This window comes from Theropithecus gelada, chromosome 18 (genome assembly GCF_003255815.1).
Source record: "Theropithecus gelada isolate Dixy chromosome 18, Tgel_1.0, whole genome shotgun sequence".
Lineage (NCBI taxonomy): Eukaryota > Metazoa > Chordata > Mammalia > Primates > Cercopithecidae > Theropithecus > Theropithecus gelada.
In genome coordinates, this window is record NC_037686.1 from 50,481,111 (window position 1) to 50,507,006 (window position 25,896).

General features: G+C 44.5%; 1 protein-coding gene across 1 annotated transcript in view; it reads right to left on the bottom strand.

The window, feature by feature from the left end:
* ATP8B1 (ATPase phospholipid transporting 8B1) overlaps positions 1-15,605 on the bottom strand; it is a 159,595-nt gene extending 143,990 nt beyond the window's left edge. The window contains exon 1 of the mRNA XM_025365474.1: positions 14,870-15,605. The gene's annotated coding sequence lies outside the window, so the exon portion shown is untranslated. The remainder of the gene's footprint in view (positions 1-14,869) is intronic.
* Positions 15,606-25,896: the final 10,291 nt, after the last annotated feature.

A 25,896-nucleotide genomic window follows, 5' to 3' on the forward strand; every position in this document is an offset into this window, starting at 1 on the left:
GTAGACATAACAGTACTGGATAAAAGTGAATATTAGTCCCAGATACTTGGGAGGCAGAGGCGGGAGGATCCCTGGAGCCTAGGAGTCTGAGGCTGCAGTGAGCCATAATTAGACACTGCACTCCAGCCTGGGCGACAGAGTGAGATCCATCTCTAAAACAAGACAAAGTGAGTAGGGAATGAACAAAATAAAACCTATTATATATCCCTGCTACCAGAGACACATATATTTTATTGTCATCTGGACCTACAATGCTTGAAATTATTTACAACCTGTAAATCTTAAAATTGGAAGCTTATGATAAATGAGGTCACAGAGAGGCATGGAATTACAATGAGAGGGTATCCTATAAAACATCAGGTCCATCATTTGAAGCACAAAAAAAATTGGATCTTAGAAAATTAACCGGCCGTGCGTGGCGGCTCTCAACATTTTGGGAGGCCAAGGCGGGAGGATCACATGAGGCCAGGAGTTCGAGATCAGCTTGGCCAATAGGTGAAACCCCATCTCTACTAAAAATACAAACAATTAGCCAGGTGTGGTGGTGCACATCTGTAATCCCAGCTACTTGGGAGGCTGGGGCATGAGAATCGCTTGAACCCGGGAGGCAGAGGTCGTAGTGAGCCAAGATTGCTCCACTGCACTCCAACCTGGGTGACAGAGTGAGACGCTATCTTAAAAAGAAAGAAAAAGGGGGGGGGAGAGAGAAAGAGAGAGAGAGAGAGAGACAGACAGACAGAGAAAAGAAGAAAGGAAGGAAGGAAGGAAGGAAGGAAGGAAGGAAGGAAGGAAGGAAGGAAGGAAGGAAGGAAGGAAGGAGAAAAAAGAAAAGAAAATTAACTGCTCATCACTGAACTAGAAGTTAGGAAAAGAGTACCTAACCCAGTTTCTGGCACCACCCACTCCCCCAAACCCTGCTTCCCTTGTGTTTCTCATCTGTTCCATGGGGATAATTTCTGTCCTGCCAACTCCCAAATGAGGAGATTTTAAAACTATGAAGTGCTTTAAAAATGTAAAGAATTGCTATTATTAGCTGAGGTCAGCCAGCCATTCAGTGACTCACCAGAGCTGACATCTCCTGGGCTTGTTTCCCAAAACTGGGCTGCTGTTTATTACAAATCATAGTTATTGAAGATGGAAAAAATATCACAACACAGCCCGTTAAGGAGAATAGGAAAATCAGTCCTCCTCCCACTCCCACCCCCAAATGCAACAAAATGCTTGGCAGATCCAGGAGTTTCTATAAGGAGCTTGAATATACAGGAAGTCCACAAATTACAAATGATTTTGTGTTCCAAGAGTTCATTTCTGGGTGGGTTACCAGATGAAGTATAGGACACAGAGTTATGTTGGACATTAACATAAAGAACACATCATTTTCAGTATAAGTCAGCCTCAAACATTGCATAGGACATAGTTATACTAAAAAAAATTACTGACCGTTTGTCTGAGATTCAAACTGAACTGTGTCCTGTATTTTTATTTGTTAAATTTGGCAACCCTATCTCTGAGTCATTTGGATCGATTTTCCAACCTTCCCCTGTGAGTTCTTGGAGAGAACCTTCGCCTTGTGAGTCTGGAAACACGACTGCAATTTCTGGTTTTGTCAATTACTAGTTCTGAGACTTCAGGCAAGTTATAATTCCTTTGCTTGCAAAAAGAGACCAGGAAATTAATACACCATGGGCCTAAGTGGGTCGATACAACATGTGGAAATACAGTACATTAAGCACAAAAGCAGCACTACTTTGTTATACCACCCTACACACGTGAAAAGAGTGATTTGGTTTTTAAGTCAGGCCACACCAGCCAATTTTAAAAGTTGGTTTTCCAGAAGAAATTCCCTGGCTTTAGCAAGTTCCTATACCATACAAAGTGCCCCTTTCTCACATATGAGAACGTTTTGAGCCATGTATGGTGGTCTTGTCCACTAGGCAGCCCTGCATCAGCCCTCCACCCTGTCATCTTTGTCCATAAAGCAGGGCTTGTGACTTTGCACAAATGCTTTTTTTTTTTTTCTCACATGTACATACTTTGAGGCCAAAACATAGTTGATTACTTTACAAAAATTGGTCCAAACTAAAAGGCTGATACCAACAATAGGAAGCACTGGCTTCTGAAGCGTTTCCAGCATCCACAAGCAGCTCCTTAAACTCAATCCTATGCTGCAATTCCCAAAATTGTGTCTCCAGCCCAGACTTCTGAATCACCAATGCTTGACCTCCGACCACACCCAGGTGTCCCAGCAACTCAAACTAAACATGATCGAAGCTACGTTCATCTTCTAAAACTACTCCTTCGCCTCAGTGACACCATCACCTTTTGTCACTTATGTTAGAAATCTGAGAATTGTCGACAATTCTCTTCTTCTACATCTTCAAATCCACCCCATCACGAAGACCAGGATTCCCCTTGTGAAGTGCAGCTCCTACCTTCCACTTCTCATCCCCACTCCCATTATTGGGCCCAATCCCCCACCCTATCTCTCATGGACAGTGCAGCAGCCTCCCAAATTTCCTCTCCTTGCTTCTGGCCTCATTTCCTGCCCCACTCCCCGCCCCGCACCCCCACAAACAACCCATTCCCCATATCATAGTCTCTGGATTATCAGCCAAAACCAGGAATCAAATCACATCACTCCACTGCTTAAAAATATGTTAGTGACTTCCTATCAGGTTCTCTGCAGTTTGGTGCCTGCCTCCCTCATACAATGGCAGCCCGAGCTGTCACCCCCGGTATTCTGGCCTCTCACAATTCCTAGAGCACAGTACTAAGCTCTCACCCACCCCAGGGCCTTTGTACATGCTGTTCCCATTGACTGGACCACTCTTCCCCTGACTGGTACCTTCTTATCCTCTAGGTCTCAACTTAAGTATAACCTCCTTCAAGAGGCCCCACTCCCTGGGCCATTTTTAAAATTATGCTAAAATAGACAAAGCATAAAATTTACCATTTTAACTACTTTTATTTTATTTATTTTATTTTTTTGAGACAGAGTCTTGCTCTGTTGCCTAGGCTAAGGTGCAGTGGTGCGATCTCTGCTCACTGCAACTTCCACCTCCTGGGTTCAAGCAATTCTCCTGCCTCAGTCTCCCAAGTAGCTGGGATTACAGGCATGCACCACCACCACACCTGGCTAATTTTTGTATTTTTTAGTAGAGATGGGGTTTCACCATGTTGGCCAGGCTGGTGTTGAACTCCTGACCTTAGGCAATTTGTCCACCTCAGCCTCCCAAAGTGCTGGGATTACAGGCATGAGCCACCACGCCCGGCCTTTAATGCCTTCTAAGTGATATTAAGTGCATCCACATCATCCACATGATTCTGCAATTACCACCACCACCTATCCCTAGAAATTTTTCATCTTCCCAAAGTGAAACTCAGGGTCCATTAAACACTAACTCCCCATTCTCCCCTGGCCCCAGCCGCTGGCAACCGCTGCTCAATTTTCTGTCTCTATGAACTTGACAATTCTGGGCACTTCATATAAGTGGAATTGCAAAATATTTGTTTGTCCTTTTGTGTCTCACTTATTTCATTTAGCATAATGTCTTCAAAGTTCATCCATGTAGCATGTATTAAAATTTCCTTCCTTTTTTCTTTTTCTTTTCTTTTTTTTTTTTTTTGAGGCCGAGTTTCACTCTGCTGTCCCTGGTGGAGTGCGGTGGTACGAGTTTGGCTCACCGTAACCTCCACTCCTGGGTTCAAGTGATTCTTGTGTCATAGCCTCCCGAGTAGCTGGGATTACAGGTGTCCACCACTACACCTGGCTAATTTTTGTATTTTTAGTAGAGACAGGGGTTCACCATGTTGGCTAAGCTAGGTCTCAAACTTCTGGTCTCAAGTTGTCCCCCAGACTTGGCCTCCCAAAACACTGGGATTACAGGCATCAGCCTCCGTGCTCAGCAAAAATTTCCTTCATTTTTAAGGCTGAGAGATATCCTAATCACATGGATACATCAATTCTGTTTATTCATTCATTTGTCAGTGGATGCCTGGGTTCCTCCTAGGCCATTTTAAAGTAGGTCCTCATTATTCTCTTAGAAATATCTTATTTTTCTTTAAGGCCCTTATCACAGATTATAATTCTAATATCAAATTGTTTCATGTCTCTTTTGTTCAGTATTTTGTTTAGTCTCTATCTCTCATCGAACTCTCAACAACCCTGTAAGCTCCCTGAGGGGAAGGGCACGTCTGCTTTGTTCCTGACTGTATTTACTGGCACTACCTGGCAATGTAGTGGGTATTTAATAAGTAATTGTTGAATCACTGAATGAAAGAAAATCACTAGGCCACCAGAAGGCCCCTTGTCTTTAGAGTCACTGTGCACTCTGTAATCAATTGTGAGGGTGAGCAAATGCACACTTACATCCACACACACATATTTGTAGCTCTCTGGGCACAAAACATTCCTTTTATAACATGTCAGTCTATGTGCAACTAGCATACATTTCTATTGCCTGTGCATTTTTTCAAGAATGTCTCATGTGCAAAAGTAGCTAGTGTGTTTGACAATATAAAGAAATTAAGTATTGACAAACAATACAATATGGATGATTTTATTATTATTATTATTTTTTTTTTTTTTACAATTTAAAAAAATTGAGACAAGGTCTCACTATGTTGCCCAGGCTGGTCTCGAACTCCTGAGCTCATGCGATCTGCCCACCTCAGCCTCCCAAAGTGCTGGGATTAGAGGTGTGAGCCACCGTACCCGACCATAATATACACTAAAAACATTATGCTAAGTGTAAAAAGATGATCACAAAAGACCACATATCATACGATTCCATTTATATAAAAAGTCCAGAATTGGCAAACCCGTAGAAGCAGAAGGTAGATGAGAGGCTGCCAGGGGCTGCGGGGACAAGGAGATAAACGAGGCACAGCTCAAAGGTACACGATTTCTCTTAGGGGGTGATGAAAAGGTTCTAACACAGATTGTGTGCACACAATGGGTGCACAGCTCTGTAAATATACTAAGAACCACTGAATTGTATATTTTAAAAGGCTGAATTGTATGGTACATGAATTAGATCTCAATATAGTTGTTTAAAACAAAAAATCCATGTGTATGGAGATGGGGAGTGGCTGGAAAGAGCTTAACCTCCCAATTAGGCAAAAGACAAACAGGATAGGGAAGGGGACTAGGGGCTTGTGAGTGGCAATACCTGTGACAGCCGCCCTGACAGGACAGCCTGTGGGTTACAGGCCACCCTCTTGTCAATGAAGTCAAGTCCTCTGCTTCCCGAAAACCGTCTCTCTTTTCTAACAATGCCCTTTCCTCCAAACTAGGAAGACAGGCTGACGGTAAACACAAAGTTCTCTGAACCAAAGCCTTATATGTATGTTTCTGAGGAGCCTCTTTATAACCTAGTTGCAAGTGATCTGAACACAGCCCAGCGAATTTCCAGCATTTGAAACTCAGACTTCCTTTTGCAACCCAGGTTCTGCCGAGAAGGTTATCTTTGGCTCCTCTCTCTCTCACACCCCACATCCAATCTCTCCGGAAGTCCTGTTGGCACTTCGATCTATCAAAATAAAAGTTGCACGTGTCCGATCCCCTTCTCTCTGTGTCCTTTCTTCTCTTTCTCAAGAATCTGACATTTCAGCTCCACAGCCACCATCCTGGTGGACACTACCCCCCTGGCAAAAGCTTCCACCCTCACTTGCCTGGCTTTGTCTCCTGCTTGAACTCCTGGATTGGGAGCCTTCTGCCCGGGCGGGTCTTCACACAGATCACGCCACTCCAAGGAGCAATGCCCTGCACTGAGCCACCATCTTCCAAGAAATCAAAGCCAAAGTCCTTACACAGCCTGGCAAGCTCTGCAAGACCTGGCTCCCCTTCCTCTCTGCCCTTACCTCCTTCTTCTCCTTCCCTTCCCCACTCACTCATCGGAGGAACAGCTAGATAAGCCAAGCACTCTTACCCTAGGGCCTCTGCAGCGAGTTGGCATTAAACAGGAAAGTGGGTGGACACCTAGGGATAGTATTTTTGGTTGGCTTCAAGCTTTGATGAGTTTTTGTGTGTTTTGTTTGACTTTAAAAACCTGCTTTTTAAACACGCAAATCTTTATTTGACTAATTTTCAGGGCACAGTATGAGTATAAACTCATATGAGAGTCTATTGTTCTCTAGAAACTACAGGTTAAGGTGTCTTTAACAGATTGACATCTAATTATTACATAAAGGCGTCTGGCTTTTATACCAGGACACCTAGAAGCACATTGTTATAGAGGTGGAACATTGGATAACTCTGCCATGCTATAGTCTGTAACTGACCTTTTGCCTTGCCATGGATTCTACCCTAAGGGGAAAAACAACTCGACATTATTAAAATTAAAAAAAAAAAAAAGTCAATTCTATGGAATGTCATCTCTGGAAGGTGGCTGTGGTTAGCAGAGATGGCCAGATGGTGGGGCTACAACCCTGGGGCTTTTACACCCACCCTGACAGAGGAAAGAGTCACCCATAGCACAGGCCAGTTGGATGATAGAATGGCATATGACAGGCATGTGGTGCGTGCCTGTAATCCCAGCTACTTGGGAGGCTGAGGCAGGAGAATCACTTGAACCTGGGAGGCAGAGGTTGCAGTGAGCTGAGATTGCGCCATTGCACTCCGCCTGTGTGACAGAGTGAAACTCCGTCTCAAAAAAAAAAAAAAAAAAAAGAAAAGAAAGAAAGAATGGCATATGACCGCCAGCTCAGTGAGAGCAGCTGCAGGTGAAAAGGAGACGCACATGCTGCCTTCAGGTGTCTTCAACACCACCCTGCTCCCACAATCCCTGCATTCTTATTTCCATGCTACTCTGGAGGAAAGTATGATAATAAATACTATAATATGTGGCCCTGCCCATCTCATTTATGAAGGATACATTTTACCATACTGAGTAAGGGGGGCTCAAAAACTGACATGAACAAACAGATACGTGTATGCCCAAGTCCATGGCAGCATTAGTCACAATAGCCAGAGGTGGGCCAGGTGTGGTGACTCACACCTATCATATCAATACTAGGAGGCAAAGGCAGGAGGATAGCTTGAGCCCTGGAGTTCAGCCTGGGGCAACATATCAAGACCCCCATCTCTACACACACACACACACACACCCCCTTTTTTTTTTTTTTTTTAATTAGCTGGCTGTGGTGGTGAGTGCCTGTAGTCCCAGACATTTGAGAGGCTGAGGCGGGAGGATGGCTTGAGCCCAGGAGTTCAAAGCTGCAGTAAGCTATGATCACAGCACTGCACTCCAGCCTGGGCAACAGAGTAAGAGCTTGTCCTAAAAAAATTTTTTTAATTGAAAAAATTACAATAGTGAAAACTACCCAAATATCCATCACAGATGAATGAGTAAACAAAATGTGGTATGTGCATACAATGGAATATTATTCAGCCCTAAAAAGGAAGGAAATTCTGACTCATGCTACAACATAGATGAACCTTAAGGACATTCCACTAGTGAAATAAGCTAGTCATAAAAGGGCAAATATTGTGTGATTCTACTTAACCTGAGGTACTGTAGAATAGTCAAATTCATGGAGCAAGCAGAATAGAGGTTATAGGGACCAGGAAATAGGAAGAAAGGGGTAGTTACTCTTTCGTGGACAGTGTTTCTATTTGAGATGATGAAAAGTTCTGAAGGTGGATGGTGGTGATGGTTGTACAACAGTGTGAATGTACCCAATGCCACCGAATTGTGCACTTAAAAAGGATCAAAATGATAAATGTTATGTTATGCATATTTTACATTAAAAAAAAAAAGATCAGGCGCAGTAGCTCACACCTGTAATCCCAACACTTTGGGAGGCCAAGGTGGGCAGATCACTTGAGGTCAGGAGTTCAAGATCAGCCTGGCCAACAAGGTGAAACCCTATCTCTGCTAAAAATACAAAAATTAGCCCAGTCTGGTGGCCATGCCTGTAATCCCAGCTACTCGGGAGGCTGAGGCAGGAGAATCACTTGAACCCAGGAGGCAGAGGTTGCAGAGAGCCGAGATCGCACCACTGCATTCCAGCCTGGAGGACAGAGTGAGATCCCATCTCAAAAAAAAAAAAAAAAAAAAAATCCTCATGAAATATACTTCTACACTAAGAAGACAAGATCACGAGGAACCTCTCCTCCTCTCAAAGTTGTACTGGTACAAATCAGGGCACAGATTTTCTTTTCATTCTTACAATCTTTGTAGTCTGATGAACTTCACACACCTAAGAGTCCTTATTGTAACAAAAGTTCTGGAGGTTGCTGGGTGCAGTGGCACATGCCTGTATTCCCAACTACTCGGGAGACTAAGGTGAGAGAATCACTTGAGCTTAGGAGTTCGAGACCAGCCTGAGTAGTATCTTGAGACCCTGCCTCTAAATTAAAAACAAACAAACAAACAACAACAACAAAAAAAACTGGAGGTTGTTACAGCATCTGGAAGTTGATACGGCAGCTACTAGTGCCTGACTTAGAGGACTCACACTTTAATTTTTCAATATAAAGATAGGAGCATTATTTCCCAGCATGAAATGTACAAAACCTACCCATCTCCCCAGTGAGTGAATATTTAAACCACCCAAGTCAAAGGGTTACCTATGTTGTTGTTGTTGTTTTTGTTTGTTTGTTTGTTTTTGAGACAGAGTCTCACTCAGTCGCCAGGTTGGAATGCAGTGGTGCAATCTCAGCTCACTGCAACCTCTGCCTCCCGGATTCAAGCGATTCTCCTGCCTCAGCCTCTGGAGTAGCTGGGACTACAGGCGTGCGCCACCACGCCCAGCTAATTTTTGTATTTTTAGTAGAGACAGGGTTTCACCATGTTGGCCAGGATGGTCTCGATCTCTTGACCTCATGATCTGCTCGCTTTGTCCTCTCAAAGTGCTGGGATTACCGGTGTGAGCCATGTTCTTATAGAAAATGTTAAGTGTTCCTCCTGGATTTACAGATCATGCACAGAAATCTCAGAGGATCATGTCAGTAAATCACTAAGTTCCAGGAAGAGAAAATAAGGATTTGTACACAAATCACACCACACTCTATAAAATAAATAGTGCATCCAATCCATGGAAGCTTCCCTAAACAGCAAGAAGAGACATTCTGATACTAAGTGAAGGACAGTATTTGGTGCCTGAGGGTTTCCAAAGAGGATTTTCTAGTGCAACTCAATTTTAATAAAGGTTAGAAAACTGTTTTCAAACACTATGTACACTAAATCAAACAAACCGCAACTCCGGTGGAACGAAAGACACTCGGCAGCAAAGTAACAAAGCCATAAACGACAGCCCTGTCAACAAAGACCAAGCTACTAGCCAAAGGTCAGGCTCCACAGTACTCAGTGCAGAAGTGCCAGGCTTCTCAGTCACGCTGGGGGGATGGTGGCCTTCGCCACTGGAAGGCTGCCCAGGAACACAGGTGACCCTCCCCTCCAGGAGTCAATGTCAGACTGACAGCTGGTTTCCCACTCCATCCCCACCACAGCTTCCAGGCCCATTTGTCACCTATTAAATGCAAATATACTAGATTGAAAGACTGATAAAGAACACAGATCCTCCCAGCCGAAGTGGCCTGGGCTGTCCCCCGGGACCTAAGGAAACCATCCCTCCATGCAAAGAGGGACAAGGTCCCAAGCAGAAAGAGAGCAAACACCCGATCTGCTTGCTTGCTTGCCTTCCTTCCTTCCTTTTTTTTTTTTTTTTTTGAGATGGAGTCTCGCTCTGTCGCCCAGGCTGGAATACAATGGCAAGGTCTCAGTTCACTACAACCTCTGCCTCCTAGGCTCAAGTAATTCTCCTGCCTCAGCCTCCCAAGTAGCTGGGACTACAGGCACATGCCACCACACCCAGCTAATTTTTGTATTTTTAATAGAGACGAGGTTTCACTATGTTGGCCAGGCTGGTCTCGAACTCCTGACCTCATGATCCGCCCACCTCAGCCTTCCAAAGTGTTGGGATTACAGGGGTGAGTCACTGCGCCAGGCCAATGATCTGCTTTCTCACCAAAGAAGAAACCCAACTCAGGCCCTCTGTGAACCCCATAGACTTTCATGAAGCAGAGAGGTATACCAAGGTTCTCTGTCATTAGCAATGCCTACTCAGGATCCACAACTAAGAAAACCACAGAGAGCAATGAACCTTTCAAGAAGCCACAAGGTTCAGAAACTGTCAAGTTTTAAACAGAATAGTAATTAAAAAACAAAACAAAAAAAAACAGGAGTGTGGGTCAGGCATGGTGGTTCACACCTGTAATCCCAGCATACTGGGAGGCCCAGGGCGGGAGAACTGCTTGAGCCTAAGAGTTCAAGAGAAGCCTGGGCAACATGGTGAGACCCTGCCTCTACAAAAAAAAAAAAATAGCTGCACACTGTGGCACACACCTGCGGTCCCAGCCACTTGAGAGGCTGAGGTGGGAGAATCACTTGAACCCAAGAGGTCAAGGCTGCAGTGAGCCATGTTCATGCCTCTCCCCTCCAGCCTGGATGACAGAGCAAGACCCTGTCTAAAGTAAATAAATAAACAAAAATTAAAAATAGGAAAACAGGAGCGTGGAGGATGAGGGAGAGAAGAGACAACTGAAGTGAGGGGTAAAGGGGGCTCAGGAGCATTCCACGGGCTTCTACCGTGTGGGAGGAGGTAGCACCCAGGTGAGACAGCAACCAGGCCCCCTCACAAGTTCTCCTGCAAGGTTAAGAGGCAAACGAGCACTCTGGTCCTCTGAGCCACCTGGGCTTAAGAACAATAGTGTAGATCGGAGATTAGAACCTTGCCCCTGCTCTGGGGAACTCTGTCTTTCCAGTGCCTGGTGCAAATGGGCACTGATGTTTGCAAAGTAAATACTAACTTGTAGAATGATTCCTGTTTCCTACATAGCCCAGGAGAAAGGCAATGACTGGGTGAGTGATATTTACAAAGTCATAGCAACAACACAACAATGTATTAATGACTACCTTTTACTGAGCTGTGTGCTAAGTCCTCTACCTAAGCTATCTCATTTGGAACTCATCACAGCCTTGTGAGGCGGTACTATTATTATCCCATTTACAGATTAGGAAACTGAAGCCTAGAGAGGCAAAGTAACTTGCCCTAGGTTATGCACCTAGGAAGCTATGAGGCCTGCGTTTCAATCCAGGTCAAAGGCCTCCAAGCCTGGCAACCTCTGTTTCACTGCTGCCTCTGGACTGCTTGCAGGGACCAGTTATGAAACGTATTTCTCATTGTGGAAGGGTTGGGCAGCAATTTATTTAAAAGTGCAATGCATTTATAAGTATCAGGGAAAGTACTAATATGGCCTTAAGATTCAGATGATAAAAGTTATCTGTTTTTTAAGAAAATGAGGCATGGTGCAGTGGCTCATGCCTATAATCCCAGCACTTTGGGAGGCCACTTTGGTGAATTGCTTGAGGCCAGGAGTTTGAGACCAGCCTGGCCAACATGGTGAAACCCGTCTCTACTAAAAATACAAAAATTAGCTGGGCATGGTGGCACACGCCTGTGATCCCAGTTACTCGGGAGGCTGAGACACGAGAATTGCTTGAACCAGCGAAGAGGAGGTTGCAGTGAGATCACGCCACTGCACTCCAGTCTGGGTGACAGAGCAAGATTCTGTCTCAAAAAAAAAAAAAAAAAAAAAGACAGAAAAGAAAAGAAAATGAGAAACAAGACTGATATGTACACATACACACGTATATATACATGCACATATCTATATACATACATGCACATATATATGCTTTCAGAATCTTCCTCCACAATACCAGGTCTTCAGTGACAGAGGACCTCAAAAGATCTTAGACTAGGTATTACTTTTAGCTGAGCACAGGAATGGGGATTCAGGAGTAAGTTGGTTAACGAAATGAAAAGATAACCTATCTTCTTTTTATGTTAACTTCTGATAGCAAATTAATTTTTACTTAATAAGTAAGAAAAAGCCTACAGGCATGAATACAGTTAATCTAACTAAATGTCAACAGACCTGAAAACTCACAAGATACCTGAAGACACCACAAAGAAAAACTTTCCAGGAGACTAAACTAGAAGCAAGTATAGAAACAAACTCTAAAATTAAGTGCTTAAGCAATTTAAAAGGCATCTCTTTTTTAGAGAGATTTGGGACATAAATTGTTCTAGGGCCAAGCACAGTGGCTCACGCCTCTAATCCCAGCACTTCCCAGCACTTTCGGAGGCCAAGGCAGGAGGATTACTTGAGGCCAGGAGTTTTAGATCAGCCTGGGCAACATAACAAGGCTCTGTCTCTATTTACTTGATTTATAAAAAATTTTAAAAAACAACTTGTTCTGGTACCTAAAAAGCAAGTTCCTCTGCATTCATGAGTGCATCGGTTTCTTTTTCAGTGACCGACGCTGAAGAGCAAAGGTAACTCGTAAAAATCTCTCTAGAGTTATAAGAATTACCTGCATTCTGAGAATGTTGCTTAATAAAAACTAAATTGCAATTTTAATTCGTAAAGCAATAAAATATTAAAAATATACCAGATACTGGCAATAATAGTATTTTTAGATATCAGTCTAATAAAGAAAGTAAGAAACCAACATTCAAACACTGACTATGTATAAAGAATATTCATATGTTCTCTGATTTAATTCCTTCAACAATCCAAAGAGATGGATAGTATCTTCTGCCCTCAACAGAGGTTCAGAAAACTTAAGAATTCATTTAAGGTTATACAATTAGCAATTAAAAGAACTGAAATCTGTGGGCATCTAAATTCGTATGTTTTCCACTTCTCCTTGCTTCAAAAGGAAGGAAAAGAAAGAGGAAAGAGGAGTGGACGGAAGGAAAGGAAAGGAACATTCTATAGCCAGATCTGGTAGTGACTCCATTAGCACTAAGATCCCCTAGACTGAAAATCAGATTAAATATAAAATCAGTCCTGAACGTGCCTTACTACCGAAGACTTCTTTTTGCTAAGCCATTTGCTTTACCACATTATTATTTTAAAACCTCTATTAAACAAAAAACAAAACGAAACCTCTCCCAGTTCTATCACTAGGATGTACTAACAAGTGCACACAGCTGTCTATGTTCCTTAAAATCCATAAGGAAACCTTGAAAGGAACCAGAGCTGACCTCACACAGGTGGCATCTGTGTTGGACAGTAATAACCACACGAGTCTTGCTCGGCCCTTTATAACCCACACAAAGAATCACTAAAAGTTACTAAAATACAGCCACTGGAAAATGACAAATGCACAAAGTGGTTAATGTTCTTTCCCAAAATTATAGCAAGGAAAGCTCCACTACATAATGGAAATCATTAAGAGGATTCAGAGGAGTTAACTGCAGGCAGGCGGGACTTCTCCCCCAGAAAGTAATCAGCTAATAAGCATTAATCATCTTGTGCACAGTCTATGCATTTATAATAGGGTTTAATAAAGCCTTCAACAATAGGCCCAGAATTAATGAATGGCTTCTTAGGTCTAACACAGAAGTATTCCTTAGCCGACGAAAATTAGCGCTTCTCCTTCACATCCGCTGTTGTGTCCCCCATTTTTACGGGCTCATATTCACTATCCCTAGAGGCTTTATCACGCGTCGTATTTTTAGTTTTTTTCCTGAAAGCAGTTAACTTTCATCGATAACCTACCGTGTGCTGGGTGATCTCCAAACATCACACTAGTGTTTTCGTTTTAATTTCCCATGGGTAGGGGCAAAATTTTGAAGGCAACAGAACCAGGAAGATGGGAGCGAATATTTTCCCACGCCAACAGGGAGGCCAGTTTCCGGCAGAGGGACTCTCTGTGGTGTGGGGAGCTACCCAGGAAGGGCTTGCAGCCCCCCAAGGGCAGCGTGTGCAGGCCAAGGGGGTCGGGTAGGGTTGAGCGGGGACTCACCCGGCAGAAAGGCGGCCCAAATCCCCCTTACTTTTGCGTGTCAATCCCTCTCTCCCATTTTGCATCCTTACTGCACCTCAGTCTCTCCCGTACAGCTGTCACGGATCTGCGCTCCGAGCCTCCCCCGACCCCTGCCCAACCCCGGCAGGGAACACAGGCACACGCCTCCCTCGGAAAAGTTGGGCGGACACTTCAGGACTTTTCTTTCACTTTGGGGAGAAGGAAGAAGTTGGAGAAGTGGGGGCGGGGGGTGTGAAAGCACTGGGCCATTCTCTGCAACATCTCCCCGCGCCCCTCCAACAAGTAGTCCCTCCGCGTGCACACAACGAGGTGACAGCGCCGGGCACCAAACTGCTGAGGGAAGGAGATGCCTGCAGCCATCTCAGCTGGGCTGGCGGACGCGACCCGACAGTCACGGGAAAAACAGTGTCGGTTTTCCCCATCACCTCCCCTCCCTATCCCACAGTAAAGCGCACGGAAGCTGTCTGCGCGTACCCTGCCCTGCCGCAGGAGCTGAGGAGGAGAGCGATCTCACCCCTCCATCCCTCCGGCAGGTGGGCTGCGGTCAGGTACGTTTGGTCCGCAAGTCCTTTTCGGACACATTGGCATCTGCTCCCACAGAGCGCCCCAGCAGAACCTGGTCACTGGGGACTCCCAGAGGGGCGGTAGCCACCGCACAGAAGCCAGCGGCATCCCCCAAGGAGCCGCAAGCCCTACCTGGCTTAACCCCCGGACGTGTGTGTAGCTACCGATCGAAGAACCCAAACACCCCGAGAGTTCCCTCCTCTAGGCAAGTGAAAACCCCACCGAACTCTCCGCAGCGCTGCCCGCCCAGCTGGCCGTGTCTCGCAGTCCCCGAGGCCACGGGGGCTCCCAGAACCTCCACCCACCTGTGCGGGCTCGGGAGTACTAGGGCGCCTTCAGCTGCTGCCGCCGCATCCCTTATCTCCAAAGTGCGGCGGGAACGGCCAGGGGACCTGCAGGACACCGCCGGGCCAGCGGGCTTGAGGAGCTCCGGGGGCCCCCGGCGCCGCTCCCCTCCTTACCTGGCGCTCGCTGGGCCCCGGCTGGGGCATCCGCCGGGTGCGCGCCGCTCCGAGCGCTCGCTGCGCACCTGGCCGCAGACACCGCCCGCTCGGCCCCAGCTCTGGCCGCCGCGCTAGCGCTGCATGGCGCACGGGGGCTGGCCGGGGGCCCCGGGAAGCGTGTCCAGTTGGCGGCGGCACCTCCGGCTCTCGTGGCTCACCAGTGGCTCCTCCGCCTTTCCCCGCCCCGCGTCCGTGCACCCTTCCTCTGCAGCCGCCCTTTTCTCTCCGCTCCGCGGGACCGGCCAAACTGGTTTCTCCGCTCGGGGAGGTGCCTCTCGTCACCCTCCAGCAGCCGCAGCCGCCGAGCCCGGCTGGGGCTGGGGCTGGGGCTGGAGGCGGGCTCGGCCTTCTCCCCTCCCTGTTTCCCTCCCCAGGGCGGAGAGGGGCTGGACTGCAAGCCCCAGGGCGGCCCGAGGCGGCCCGAGGCGGCCCAGGTCCAGCTCCTGCCCCACGCCCTCCGTGAGTCCTGGAGTCAGGTGGGCACCCGCGTCAGTCTTCCGAGTCCAGCCTGCGACCCCCTTGCCTGGCCCAGCTTGAGACCTGGCTGCTGCAGCCGCTCTCGGCTCCCCGGGGGCCGCACTCGCCACCCCGCCTCTCCAGCCCAGCGTCACTTTCCCGCCGCCCTTGGCTGACTTGGCCGTCACCCTGGGTCGAGGACTGAGCCAGCCTGGAAAGCTGGCGGGGCCGCGGCGCGCCCGGGACCTGAGCTCCCTCGGTAAGGAGAGCTGTGTCCTCTTGATGCCAAGTCACGTTTGGGGACCGGTCATCGAGTGCGCGTCAAGGTTCGCCGCGTGGAGGGTGAAGAAAGAGGCCGCACCTCAAGACTTCCAGAAACGTATCCTGTGATTGCAGCCAGCAGGCTTTCTGCCGAGTCCAAACGCTCTCAAGTGTTTTGGGGTTGGAGTCAAAAGGAGTTAAGGTGCGGCACGTGAACCACGCAACGTAGGTGGAAATTTTGGACTCAGTGTCTCGTAGCTGACTGGTGTCTGAGCGGGTGAATCGCGCCTCCCCGGCAGTATAGACATTACCCTCCTTCTTGAGTAGACTTTTACGGCTCCCCGACTATGGACGGAGTCGTTGAGATAAGAATTGAGGAAAGTCAAAGATCAGAGTTTGCTTAAAATGCAGTAGAAGAACCAGGACTCCTAGACAGATTGCCAGTCACCTAGAGGCTCACATCTGTGCCCGAGAGTCCAGACTCCCAACTGGATCATCACAGAGGCTTCCTACAGGAGGCCGTGCTTGATGGAACTCAAAGATCCACAACTGTAGGGATCAGAGTAGTGTGGAGAGGGTATTCAACGGGTGGCCGACTGGCTGGATCTTGTCTGATACCAACCCCGAGGCTGCTCTGGGCTTCTTTTTCATGAGTCAAACTTGTTCTCTGACTAGTTGCTGGTCAATCACTCAATCTCTCCAGGCCTCAGTTTCCTCATTTGTAAAATGAGATTGGACCAGATAGTCTCTTCCAGCACTTCTTTTCTGAAGCTAACAACAGAACAAAGGTACCGATGCAAGAGAACATGGGGCCTGTTGGTGACACTGGTTGATCTAAGGCATTTAGACTTGTTTTTTGGTAGCACCTGCAAACCACTGACAGTTTAGGACCAGACCATGAACATGATCAAGGCTGTGTTTTAGCAAAAATAATAGGGAGACAGTCTAGAGAGGATAAGACTAAAGATGGGAGAATCACTTGGGAGGCTGGGACAACCACATACGGAGGGGTTGCCTGGGGAAGTGAAAAGGGGGAAATTCAAGGGACACCACAGAGGAGAGATAGGGCACAAAGTGGCCACAACCTGCAACTGACTGGGAGAGGGGAGCAATGGAAGGTGGGTCAGGTTCTCAAGACTGGGTTATGGCATGCAAGGAACAGCAGACTCCAAAGGAGGGAAGCCCTTTAGGAAGACTCTGCCCCTATCTGGATAAATGCCAGCAAACCTAAGGAATCAAGAAGCGATTCCAGATTAAAGGGGACACCCCCTCCTTGCAGATCCACTACCAAGTGCTCAACCTGTCCAAGAAAATGTTACATAGAAGAGACTACACAAGGACGCATCCAATCCACACTTGTACCTAGGTCTGATCGGTATCATTCTGAGGTCTCCATTTATTTACTTGTTTATTTATTTATAGAGACAGGGTTTCACTATGTTGCCCAGGCTGGTCTCAAACTCCCCAATTCAAGTGGCCCACCTGCCTTGGTCTCCCAAGGTGCTGGGATTACAGGCATGAGCCACCGCCTGGACTAAAAATACAAAAATTAACCAAGCTTGATGGCGGGCGCCTGTGGTCTCAGCTACTCAGAAGGCTGAAGCAGGAGAATCGATTGAACCTGGGAGACTGAAGTGGCAGGCAGTGAGCTAAGCTTGTGCCACTGCACTCCAGCCTGGGCAACAGAGTGAGTCTCTGTCTTGAAATAAAATTATAGTCTTTCATTCAACAAATATTTATTGAGTGCTTACTATGTGTCAGGCACTTTTCTAGTTGCTTGGGTACATCAACGAGCCAATCAAGTATCTTTTTTTTTTAGACAGAGTATCGCTCTGTTGCCCAGGCTGGAGTGCAGTGGTGTGATCTCGGCTCACTGCAACCTCTGCCTTCTGGGTTCAAGCGATTCTCCTGCCTCAGCCTCCCGAGTAGCTGGGGTTACAGGCATGGCCACCAGGCCAGACTAATTTTTGTACTTTTTAGTAGAGACAGGGGTTTCACCATGTTGGTCAGGCTGGTCGTGAACTCGTGACCTTGTGATTCACCCACCTCAGACTCCCAAAGTGCTGGGATTACAGGCGTGAGCCACTGTGCCACCATCTTAAAAGGTGGCAAATGCTTTGAAAAAATAGAACAGGCTGGACAGGGAGAAGGTCTCTGAAGGAGCTGCCTTTTGGAATGCCGTAAAAAGTTGTATTTCTTGATCTGAATGGTAATTATATGAGTAGACACATATGCAAGAATTCATTGACCTGTATGTTTAAGATTTATACATTAAAAAATAATAGACCAGGCACGGTGGCTCACGCCTGTAATCCCAGCACTTTGGGAGGCCAAGGCAGGTGGATCACGAGGTCGGGAGTTCAAGATCAGCCTGGCCAAGATGGTGAAACCCCGTCTCTACTCAAAATACAAAAAATTAGCCAGGCGTGGTCGTGGGCGCCTGTAATCCCAGCTACTCAGGAGGCTGAGGCAGATAATTGCTTGAACCCCGGAGGCAGAGGTTGCAGTGAACCAACATTGCCCCACTGCACTCCAGCCTGGGCGACAGAGCGAATAATAATAATAATAATAATAATAATAATAATAATAATAATAGAGCAGGATTAAGAGATTAGGAGTGGGAGGATGAGTCACAATTTTAAATAATATGGTCAGGGTAGGCTTCTCGAAAAGTTGCATTTGAAAAAAGACTTGCAAGAAAGTAGAGTTTCATCTTTGATGAGACAAATCCTTTGAAAATCCATCTTGCATGGAACCCACTAGATGGAGGCATGTTAAAATCTTATCCTAGGCGCAGTGCCTCAGGCCTATAATCCCAGCACTTTGCGAGGCTAAGACCAGTGGATTGCTTGAGCCTAGGAGTTCGAAACCAGCCTGGAAAACATGGTGAAATCCCTTCTCTACGAAAAATACAAAATAAAATTAGCAAGGCGTGGTGGCCCGCACCTGTAGTCCCAGCTACTCAGGAGGCTGGGGTGGGAGGATCCTTTGAGCCCAAGAAGTCAAGGCTGCAGTGAGCTGTGATTGTACCACTGTACTCAAGCCTGGGTGACAGGGCAAGACACTGTGTCAAAAAAAAAAAAAAAAAAAAAACACCCACACAACTCCACAACCTTATCCTAGAACATTTCCCCTATGTAAGTCTTCCGCGTCTTAGGAAGGAGGTTCTCAAAGTGCATCAGCTGGTGTTGCTGATGAAGGAATTAGCTCACCTGGAAACCGACCTGATCCTTTCTGAAAGAACCATGCCAAATTTTGGGGTGCCTTGTCAGGGCAATCATTGGAAGTGTCTCACATGCAACAATTTTAAAATGCATCTTCCATGAGTCACTGAGAGATGACTTCTTTGTCCTGGCAGAGCCCTGATTCCACCAGCTTCGGCAACCCTTTCTCAGCGTTCTCAGATGGGATTGAATAAACACGCTGGTTTTATTTAGAAGTCACTCTCATTTAGTAACCAACAAGCTGCTGGGGGAAATCATGAAATGTAACAGAAACAGCCATTTCTTTTTACTTTTTATTTTTTGTTTTTTTTTTTTTGAGACAGGGTCTCACTCTGGCACCCAGGCCAGAGTACAGTGGTGACCATTGCTCACTGCAGCCATGGCGCCCAGAAATAGCCATTTCTAAAAGAGAGTAACAATGATTTTCAACTTTCATAGTTCATAATTTCCTGTTTCTTTTTTCCCTCCTTTTCTTGGCAGCAGTCTTATGTACATTTGCATGATGTGGATAGGAAAGCCAGGGAGGTTGCCAAGAGAGCTAGCTCAGTTTTACTGAAAATTTATTTCCTGGAATTTTTTTTTTTTAACAAGATAAGTGATAAAAAGATATGTTTAAAGGGAGGTGTTACTGCTTGTATTCAGTCTTTGCTAAGCCCAGTGGTCATTTAAGCTTAAGCATTTAATGCCAATGGAAAGATTCATGCTGCACTAGGTGCTATTGTAACCCATGCTTGGCAGTCAAGATTAACTCAGTTAAAAGTTCTTCACAGTCATTATCCAGACCAGCTCCAGATTTTTAAATCTGTTAAGATACCTCTTATGTGAATCTGTCCTAGCAATAAGTGACATTAGAATTTTCAAATATCTGCCCCATATCCTTCAAAATGGCTTTTAAAACAACAGATACAGATGATATATTCTATTTTATCTGGCACAATGAGTTTTCCAACATTCCTTCTGAGTGACTAGGCTTTCCACTTCCTTTACTACTTAGTGACTTCTTTTTTTCTGACTAACATTTTAAAATAAGAAATTAGATTGCAAAAGAAATATTAAACATCAAATAACTAAATGTGTCTCAATTATTTTGGCAATCACCCAGACTTAACATGCATAAAATGTTAGAGGAGGAATTATCATGTTATTAAAATTCACTTCCCTTTCTTTCGTATTCATAAGCATGCAAATGTGTAGGATTGTCTACCGTTCTTTTCTACAAGGAAGAGATTTTAATAAACTACTTACTGTTTCTTTATGGAAATGTAATAAACATTACATTGACCTGATGTTGATAATGTAACATCAGTTAAACTTAATGAGTATAATTAATACAGGCAGTTCATGAATAATTTTCCAAAATAACTTGCGATTGTTGTTTGTATATGTAGCCATGTGTTTATGTAACTGTAGGAAGTTTGTATGTATTATCTTAGGCTCTATTCTCATCATTTTCCATTGTGTCATGAAAACACATTTACCTTTCGGACTTTATTCCTCATCCTTCCTGACCTGTACCCTAAATGTGGCTAATTCCAGGCTGCTGTGAATAGAAGTTTAAACAGATTTTTTTTTTTTTTTTTTTTCTTGAGACAATCTCACTCTGTCGCCCAGGCTGGAGTGCAGTGGCACGATCTCAGCTCACTGCAACCTCCACCTCCCAGGCTCAAGTGATTCTCCTGCCTCAGCCTCCCAAGTAGTAGCTGGGATTACAGGCACGCACCACCACGCCCAGCTAGTTTTTGTATTTTTTTGTAGAGATGGGGTTTCACCATGTTGGCCAGCCTGGTCTTGAACTCCTGACCTGAAGTGATCTGACCTCCTTGGCCTCCCAAAGTGTTGGGATTATAGGCCTGAGCCACTGCTTCTAGCTGAAATTTACTAGATTCTGAAGAGCACTTGCTATGCTTTCTGTTTGAAATGCCCTACCTCATCTGCCTGATCCCGTCATCCTTCACATCTCAGTTTCCAAGTGGCTTCCTCTGGGAAAGCTTTGCCCTAGTCTCCCCTGAACTAACTAAAATTTCTCACATTTAGTTGGCTCTTGCTGTTTCCACAGCATTTTGCCCCTGACTTCTAGGGAAAGCTTCCCATTGTATTTGCACTGTTTACCTATCTCGTTCCTCACTGCACCGTGAGCCCATTAGACATAAAACTGAGTCTTCTTCTTTTGAGACGGAGTCTCGCTGTGTCGCCCAGGCTGGAGTGCAGTGGTGCCATCTCGGCTCACTGCAAGCTCCGCCTCCCGGGTTCACACCATTCTCTGCCTCAGCCTCCTGAGTAGCTGGGACTACAGGCGCCCGCCACCACGCCCGGCTAATCTTCTGTGTATATTTAGTAGAGACGGGGTTTCACCATGTTAGCCAGGCTGGATTCGATCTCCTGACCTCATGATCTGCCCGCCTCAGTCTCGGCCTCCCAAAGTGCTGGGATTACAGGTGTGAGCCACCGCACCCAGCCTGAGTCTTATTCTTTTTGATCTCTTTTGGCATAGAGCATTAAATAGAGCATTCCAGGTGCTTATCAATTCTTACAGAATGAATGAATGGTTGGCATAGTCATAATTCTCAATAGTTGTATAGTGTTTTCTCATGCTGATGATTTCTTTAATCACTTGTTATTCTTGGATGTTTATGCATTTACCAAATCGGTTTCCAGAAATATCTCATTTATCACAACCCACCACTATGTTAAGGGCTTCTGAAGGTCATATTTCTATCTGGTTCCTGTTATTTTGCAGGCTGTAATCTGTCCGTCTGTATTTCGTTCTAGAAACAGTGTGCCTCAGTATACAAACAATTTTTGTCTTGTTAGAACTAGGATATGAGTAAGCCTTTGTTGCTATCACTGGAGTGATAAAAAGAAGGGTATTCAAATTCTTCCATAAAATCACAGGAGTGTACCGTGCGTATGAACATAGCCTTCTGTGTTTTCCTAAATTTCCAGTGAGCATGAGTGACTGTCCCTCCCAGTTAAAGAAAAGCAAATTAAATGCAAAGTAAAACAACGAGAAACAAATTTTTGCTTATCACATTGGCAAAGTTTTGTTTTTTTTTAAGTCTGGTGTTGCAAACACTGGCAATGTTTAGAAGGAAACAGGCACTCACATACTGTAGGTAGGGGTACAAATTATGCAACTTCTTTGAAAGGAAATTCAGAACTATATCAAAATTTTAAGATACAGGCCATGTGTCCCAAGAATTTATGTCTAGGAATTTATCTTAGAGATATACTTGAACATTTATACAAAGGTAAATGTACACATATATTCATGCCTGCATGCCTTTTCTGCAAAAAACCAAAAGTGGCCTCAGTGTCCATTTACAGAGGTTACTTCCATACAATAAAATACTAATCTGCCATTTTTTTAAAAATTAAGGAACTCTAGTTTATTTCTGTATACATAAATAAAATTCATGTGTACAATGTTTATAGGTTTCCATTTGTGTAACATATATAATATCATGTAATAAATAATATAATGTATAATGTATGTATATATTATAATGTATATTATGTATACAATATAATGTATATTGTATGCATATAATATAATGTATATTATATGTATATAATGTAATATGTATGTGTTATATATTCTATGTATGTGTAACATATGTTAATATATGTCATGTATTACACATACATATGTGTATATATAGACTGAAAAGATACACAAGGAGTTGATAATGGTCCTCATCTTTATGATGGGAGACTAATTTTCACATATATGTTTGTATAGTTGAAACTATTTTATTTTATTGTATTTTTCCCTGCTTTTTTAAACTGTAGAACCTTTGTTTTTTACCATATTTCTGGATGTTTTCTTAATTTAATTTTTTTGGCAAAAAATACGCATACACACACATATATATATTTTAAACTCAAATAGTACTTCAGAGTTTCTAAGGGAAGACAACAGTCCTGTCATTGCCCTCTTTTCTCAGGCTCAAATGATACTCTCCAGAGACACTCATTTTAAACTTTTAGTTGGTTCTTACGTTCACTTTCTTTTCTTTTCTTTTTTCTTTTTCTTTTTCTTTTCTTTTTTTTTTTTTTTTTTGATACGAAGTCTCGCTCTGTCACCCAGGCTGGAGTGCAGTGGCGTCATCTCGTCTCACTGCAACCTCCACCTCCCAGGTTCAAGCGATTCTCCTGCCTCAGCCTCCAGAGTAGCTGGGACTACAGGCACCCGCCACCGCGCCCGGCTAATTTTTGTATTTTTAGTAGAGACGGGGTTTTACCATCTTAGCCAGGCTGGTATCATACTCCTGACCTGTGATCCACCTGCCTCGGCCTCGCAAAGTGCTGGGATTACTGGCGTAAGCCACCGCGCCTGGCACATTTATTTTCTTTCCCCGCCCTCCACGGGTGGAGTCTCCCTGTGTGTTGCCCAAGCAGGAGTGTAGTGGCGCGATCTCTGCCCACTGCAACTTCTGCCTCCCAGGTTCAAGCAATTCTCCTGCCTCAGCCTCCCAAGTAGCTGGGATTACAGGCCACCACCACCACGCCCGGCTAATTTTTATATTTTTTAGTAGAGGCGGGGTTTCACCATGTTGTCCAGGCTCATTCACTTTCATATTACTAATAACAAGCTCTTTTGGCCATGTCTTGATGTTTTCCCATTTTAGACATTATCTATTGAATTCCTCTCAGTGAGGCAGATTTAACTGGCTTACGAATCCCACTCCTGACACCCTCCCATACAAACTCTTGCTCCTACTCCAATTTCAAATCATAATTAGATTGCAACTTATAGCTAAATCAATTTTCAGTGGACACCTTATTATGACTATGGAAATAATGTTTGCAGTTAAGCCATGTGGTATAGTATCATTGCACTTCCTTTCTCATAAAGTTTCTTGGATTTGTGTTGAGTTAGTAATTGCCTTTCCCCCTCATGTACTTTGTCTTCCATGTGCCTATCATTAATTCAGTTCCAAAATTTCTCACATAACCATAAAGTGCCTCTCAGTATGGCCAGACACAAAATTCAGCTGTTTGCATTTTTTTCCCCATGAGACATTTCTGGCTGTGGACTGTGTCCTCTTTCTCTAGGATGGAATGATCACTGTCATGATCCTAAGAATTTGTTTTTTGTTGTACTTGTTAGTTCTGGTGGAGCACATCTGAAAAAGAGAACACGAGAGAGAACTTTTTTGAGGCCTACGGTATCAGCTAGGATGTCTTCAACTATAAATAATAGTATTCTGGAATACAAATAGAATTTTTATTACTATTATTATCTCATCTCTAACTCTCTGAATGGTTAGCAGCTCAATGATGTCATCAGGACCCAGGCACTTTTCATACCCTTGCTGTGCCTTCATCACAGCAATGATGATGTGTCCTCTTTAGGTCACAGGTGGCTACAGCAGCTGGCTAATTTCATTTGTCAGAAACTGGGTCATATCCTAGTTACACGGAAGTCTCAGAAAATGAATATATATCATTCACATCTTCTATTGTGAGAACAGGTCTCAGACAATAGGAAAGAAGGGATTGGGGGAATAGCTGTTGGAGAAGCAACCCACGGGGCCTGCAAATCATGTGTATTTAAAAATGTGTTTTGTCTGCATTCATAGTTTGGCTGAGTATAGCATTCTAGGTTGGAATGCATTTTTTTTTCTTAGAATTTTGAAGGCTTTCTTTCAATATATTCTAGATTTCCAGTGTTGCTGTCAGATGCTTGATATTATTCTGATTCCCAATCCTTTGTATGTAACCAGCTTTCCACTTTCTGGAAGCTTTTCCTCTGATTCTAAAATATTACTGTAGTGTGCCTTAGTGTAGGCATGCATTACTTTTTCTTTTTCTTTTCTTTTCTTTCTTTCTTTTTTTTTTTTTTTTGAGATGGAGTTTCACTCTTGTTGCTCAGGCTGGAGTGCAGTGGTGCAATCTTAGCTCACTGCAACCTCCACCTCCCAGGTTCAAGTGGTTCTCCTGCCTCAGCCTCCTGAGGAGCTGGGACTGCAGGCGCACACCACCATGCCCGGCTATTTTTTGTATTTTTAGTAGAGATGGGATTTCACCATATTGGCCAGGCCGGTCTTCAGCTCCTGATCTCAGATGATCTGCTCGCCTTGGCCTCCCAAAGTGCTGGGATTATAGGCATGAGCCACCATGCCTAGCTTACTTTTTCAAATCAAAAAGTAATGCAGTTTTTTAGGATGCATTTTTTTAAAAAACAGCAACACAAAGATTTGAATTTGGATTATCTTTCTCAGTTACACTTACTTTTATCCAACTGCAATTGGCCTGGGGTAAGCTTGGCAACAATGAAACATCTTTTCCAGGCTATTCCGTTTGGAGTCTTTCTTGTTCTCTGGATCCCTAGACTTCTCTTCCCACCACTTGATGCCTTGCCCAACCTATCCTCTTCACGTTTTCTTTACATTTAGAACTGACTGAAAGCATTGCTTACCTTTTAGAGCCAAGGTAGCTAATCTGATAAATTAATTCACAAAATATGATGATGAGCTCTCCTTACACAAAACATATAGGCATTTAATCACAATCTTCAATATTTTTATCACAAATGAATGAGTAAAAGGTGGGAATTTTGATGATTAAGTGATTCATATTTTCTCTCCTTCAAATCATATTTCCTAATCCAGTTCCTAACAGTTCTGAAACAATGCAGAAGAAAATCTTGGCTTTTTAAGGTATGCTTCATTGGATAGCAGTTTAAAAATCCACTTGTATTCAAATCTAAACAATCCATGACATCTGTGGGGCACCTGATCAAGAATTGCTCACATTCCATCTTGTGAGTCAAAGCACAGGATTGCTGTGCTTCTCTGAGTCCCAGCACTGAAGGCCTACACAAGCATCTTTCCTGTGACTCACCTAAAATACTTAATTTCTCAAAGATGTAGACAATCAAACGCTGGCAGGTGATTGTGTGGGCTAACCTGTCTGGTCCTCAGCTGTGCTGAGTGACAGTGATATGCATAATGATAGTTTTTAAACTTTTTTATATTCAGCTTTCGGTTGTTGTTTTCTTTAACTCTAACACCTCAAAACAGGAGAATCATGTGTAAAACA